This window comes from Jaculus jaculus, chromosome 9 (assembly GCF_020740685.1).
Source record: "Jaculus jaculus isolate mJacJac1 chromosome 9, mJacJac1.mat.Y.cur, whole genome shotgun sequence".
NCBI classification, from domain to species: Eukaryota; Metazoa; Chordata; class Mammalia; order Rodentia; family Dipodidae; genus Jaculus; species Jaculus jaculus.
This window is the reverse complement of record NC_059110.1, coordinates 53,991,983-53,997,537: the sequence shown is the minus strand read 5'-3', so window position 1 is coordinate 53,997,537 and position 5,555 is coordinate 53,991,983. Positions and strand designations below refer to the sequence as shown.

General features: G+C 41.0%; 1 pseudogene; it reads right to left on the bottom strand.

The window, feature by feature from the left end:
• Positions 1-1,459: 1,459 nt before the first annotated feature.
• LOC101617541 lies at positions 1,460-2,074 on the bottom strand (annotated as a pseudogene).
• Between the last annotated feature and the right edge of the window lie 3,481 nt (positions 2,075-5,555).

Below are 5,555 nucleotides of genomic sequence, written 5' to 3'. Positions count from 1 at the left end.
CAGGCATCCTGTGCTTGGAGAGGGAATGGCTTTATTTGCAGCTGATCTCAGGATCTGAGATTTTTGTCCAGGGTTCCAGGCTCACTGCAACCCCCAATAATAGGGGTGAGGATCTTGGCTCCCTGCAACCCCAGAGAATGAGGGGAGGAGCTCCCCTACCAGTCTGGTCCCCAAAATATGACTAGCAGTTCAGGCTGCTGTGACCTCTTCATAGCCTGGGAACTTTGTATCAGTCAACTTAGGTTTGTTTTAACCAAGGGCCCTGTCTATGTTCAACATTTCTGGACTTTTTCTTCTGTGTAGTTATCACTTCCTAGTCTCTAGCAGATTATTTTAAATCTATAAAAATATTTTGGGGGGGCTGGAGTTAAGGCATAGCAGTTAAGATACTTGCCTGTGAAGCCTAAGGATCCAGGTTCAATTCCCTAGTCCCCACTTAAGCCAGATGCACAATGTAGCACATACATCTGCAGTTTGTTTGCAGTGGCTAGAGGCCCTGCCACAACTATTCTTTCTTTTTGCCTCTTCCTCTTTCTTGCTTTCACTCTCTCTCCCCCTCTCTCTATCAAATAGATAGATAAATAAATAAATAACTAAATAAATTTTTAAAGTATTCTTTTTAGTGCTCCTAGGTAGCCTTTGGCCTGACACAAACCTCCTTCACTTTTTGCAAATTCACTCATTTTTTTTTATGGATTTTTCATTAATACATAGCTCTTCTGTCACTGTTTTCCAACAACTTTGGCTGACATTATTTTAACTTCTCTCTTAATCTGAGGTCTTAATAATTTATTGCCTGACATAATTGAAATCATTTCATGATAGTGATCACCCTATCCTCAATGCCCACACTAGTTTTTTTTTTTAATTCATTTTTAGAATTTTATATTACAATGCAAGTCATGTAGTAACAAGTAACTTCTCAACCCAAATGTATTTCAAAGTGATACAGCATGGAGTTGGCCCCTGATGAGAAAAGAAACAATTGTATGTAAAAGTCTTAAATGGGTAAGAAGAGGAAAGGCTTTGAACCAGAAAAAAAAAATTTTCTTTTAATGAAATCATGAACTTTTATTATCCTCAACAGAAGGGTCAAGCCTGAAGTCCATGAAGTTGAGTCACCCCACCAATGAAGGTAAAAACTATAGTAGCAGTACCCAGAACCTCTCAGACCTAGCTGCCCTGCTGGTGGCCTTTAGGAGCAATCACAGATGAGGATACCAAAGCTCTCCTGCCTGCAGTCAGCCTCTACCCCTTCCCAGGTGGCACCTGGGAAGAAACAGCTCACTCAGCACCTGGGAAGAAATAAGTCAGCTCCTTGGAGAGATGGTGAGAATCCACAGGTGTGATACCTGATCTCTTCCAAGTCCGTGTCCTGTGACTCTCAGATGGCATCTCTTGCTGTCCTGCCAGCAAATGTGATTTTGGAAAGGAAAATGTGGAATAAGCCAAGTCCCTATCACTTTGAGTCTGAACTCTCACTGGACTTGGCAGACTTGTTTCCGTTTTTTCTTCTTTTTCTTTTCTTCTTTTCTTGTGTTTTTCTTTCTTTTTCTTTTTCTCGTGTTTCTCTTTATATTCTGAAGAACTGGAGCTGCTCCCATCCTCATCTGAGGTAGAATCCTCCAGTAACTGTTTTAATTGCTGTATCTACTCTGAACTGTTCTAATTTTTGGTTGCCTTTGATAAAGAATGGGCATTCTTTGTCTCCTGTTTGGTGACCATATCGTTTGCAACGCCAACACTGCATAACGTTGACTTCTTTCCCCAGGGGCATCCAAAGTCCTTTAGTTGGTTCATGAGCCAGAAATTCTCTGGCATGTTCATTGCCGGGTACATCTGGTATACAGTCTTCTGGCTTAATCTCATCTTCCTTGATGAGCCCAGGAGGAGGCTTCTCATAAAAGGACTCCAGGTGCTTGAGCTGCTGCAGCTGCTGCAGGTAGTGGCGCCGCCGCTTCTGCTCCCCCGGCTGTTTCTGCTCCCGCCACCGCCGCAGCTCCTGCTCCGGAGGCTCCTGCAGCCACCGCGCGCCCCACGCCCCTGCGTCATTGAGCCCCGGTGGAGACGACATAGCGGCCGCGGGGACCCGTTCCGGACCGGCGGCAGGCCGGCCACACTTCCCCAGAAAATTATTTTATAAGATGTCAGAAGCAAATGAGGCAGAGTGAATACTAAGAAGTAATTTAAATGTACCACCAAATCACTGTGAATTGCCATAATTTAGCAGACTATCCACACCTATAAGACTTATTCATCATTAAATTCTGAGTAGACAAATGCATTGTTGCAAATTTTTATAGTTTTCTGGGGTATCTGTAGTATTTGCACCAAATAGTTCTTCAGCTATTATCTCAATAATGAATATTATTTGTTTACTAGACATGTGCTATTTGTTGTCTACTTTGAACCAAGCTGCAAATATACAAAATAGAGGTGAAGGAAGACACATTTATAGACATCTAAAAATTATAATTGACATTAGGAATGTATTCAATATTATCAGCTAAAAGTATATGTACAAGACTTCCAGGTAAGATGGTGGCATAGGAAACAAGCCAAACAAGCTTAGGGAGGGATCTAAGCAAAACAAACTCTTATTCTGAAAAATAAAGGAGTATAGCTTATTCTTAGACACAGAGAAAAAGCTGGAGAGACCAAGATCCACGAGAAAGGAGAAAAACAGCTAGAGTCACACTGAGGCACTTGCAGCCCACTATCAGTGCTCTGCACCCCCCCCCCCCACCACCGCGGGTCACCTCGCTAGGCATGCCAGGCAGCAGCAGCAGTAGAGACCAAGCAACAGATTTTCAACTTCATCAGCCTTCTTGCAAAGTTAAAAAATCTGAAGGAACGACAGCTGAGATCAATTAAAGTGCTACTGAAACTGCGAGCAACTCCAGAAGTCTGAACCTCACATCCCCACCATCAGAACAGTGAACCTCCAGCATTCAGCCCCTAGTGGTAGGTCAGCCAGCAGAGCTGATCAGAGGTACAGATGCACAACACTGCACAACACACCATGAAGGGATCAAGGCCAGCACTCAGCATTGGTGAGATTGGAAGCCACCCTAAAATGTAACAAGGTAGACTGACAAAATAAAAAGACAGGTACAGAGATCAACATTGCAAAAGCAAATCTCTCTTTCCTTTTCAGGGCAGGTTATGGGGTATATATTCTTGGTCGGCTTTACCATTTTCAAATAAGCTGTATTTGAATATTGTTGCCTTTGATGCTTTCATATATAGAAAGTCTTTGTTTTTTGCTTCTATCATTAATGGGGATAGGTCTGATCCAGATCCAGGTTGACCTGGAACCCAGTTCAGAACAGAAATCTCTATCTACCAGCTGATGAGATTAAGAGTATAGAACCACATACACACATCCTTAGGGATTTTGGCTTCATACAACTATTTGTATGTTTTAATGCCCACAATTACATACTCTGTGCTAGTTTTTATTGATAGTGTATGTTAATTGAAGTTTAGAATTTGCCAGTAAATTATTCCACCCAGTCCACTAGAATACTTGCTTAGCAAGAAAACTCAACACCTCAACACTTCTGTGGCTTGAATGAGAGACAAGAGTTATACCTAGCACCTTGAACTCATATCCTGAGGGTATATAGACATGGATTGCCACATCTGGGAACACTGCAGATAAGTAGAAAACCAAGCATAAAATCAATTCAGTATGCAAAAGTTGCCCCAATATAATACAAGAAATTCAAAGAATCAAGACAATACAGTCCATCAAAAAACATAAATCCATGAGAAATGATTACCAATGAGATTATTTTAGATGAAATGCCTGACAAAGATTACAAGAAAATAATAGTATCTATGCTCAAAGAAATCAGAGAAGAAATGAAGGGAATCAAAGACGAAAACAAAGAAATTAAAGAAGAAAACAAACTTCTGAAAGAGAACACAGGAAACCACCTTAATGAAATAAAGAGATCATTACAAGACATGAGTAAGGAAATAGAAATACTGAAGAAAAACCAGGCTGAAACCCTGGCTCTGAAGAATACAGCCAATGTAAATATATTTAAAAAAATGTGTGGAAAGTCTCTGCAGTAGAGTGGATGAAGGAGAGAACAGAATATCTAAACTAAAAGACTAGGTGGCAGATGTAATACAGTCCCACAAAGAGAAAGACAAGCTAATACCAAGGTATGAATGACAATTCCAAAATATCTGGGACAATATGAGAAGATCAAACATAAGAATTCAGGGTATAACAGAAGGAGAAGAATTTCAATTATGAGTTGCTGCTCTATTCACAATAGTTAGGAAATGGAACCAGCATAGATGTCCATCCAAAAATGAATGGATAATAAAGATGTTGTACATCTACACAATGGAGTTCTATGCAGTGGTAAAGAAAAATGAAATTATGAAATTTTCAAGGAAATGGATAGATCTGGAAAGGATTAAACTAAGTGAGATAACCCAGTCCCAGAAGCCAAACGTCGAATGTTCTTTCTTATATGTGGATCATAGCTACAAATGTATAGACATGTGTATTATTTGGAACCAAAAGTCAGTAGCAGAGGCCCATAAGCTAAGAAAAGGCTATAAGGGAGGGAGGAGAGGGAAAGTCTTAAGGAAATGGTAATGTATATATGTAAGGAGAAGAACAGATTACTGGGAGGGGAAAGGCCTAAGTGATGTTAGGGCAAGGGATTGTATAAAACAAAATTGGGGGGCATAGGGTCAATCAAAATTCAAGATATTCTGAATAATACATATGAAAATCTACCTTCTCAAACAATGGCACATCCAGAAGCCAAAGATTGTTACTAGAGAATTTTCCGTGCCAGGGATGGAATACCTTCCAGTGAGTTGTTGGTCAGGGAGGTAGGTCACAGTTGCCTCCAAAACATAATACCTATTGCCAAAGCCCTTAGTTTCCTGTGAGAAATTGATGGTAAGACACTATTGCTGAAGACTTCACATGCCTGAGTAGCAAAGTCACTGAGAAATTAAGCTGGTGCTGAGCAGAAAACCTTCTTCCTATAGCCCAGCCAACTGAAAGCTGGAAGAAGGTGCACTGTATGTAATCTTATGGGTGACAGAAGTCATCATCTGTGAAAACAGTGGAGACTGGAAACCTCAACTTTGGCCAGATAGGCCAAGTGACTGAACAAGAGCAATAGTGGCATGTCTGCTCTTGTGGAATCCAATTGCTCTCTAATTGGTCTGAAGGCCCACTTTATGGAAGGGAATATGTGCCTGGTACTGAAAACCTGATCAAAAGCCTATGGCAGGGGAGGTCATGAGCCTTAAGGGTGTAAAGCCTGCTGTTGTAGAGATAAATGCATATATTACACTCACCAACTTGCTCTGAAAGCAATACAGTTAATGTTCATACCCATATATTAATGCTACTCTCACTCCTGGTTAGAGAAGCTTCTCTTTTCAGATAGTAATGTCCACTGGGATGACCCAAAAGGCAACATAGTGCTGAGAGGAAGGGATGAAGGAGTGTCCAGCACTGAAACATCTCACACCCTCCAAAGCTCCAAGGCATTGCAGAATGGGTGGCAGAA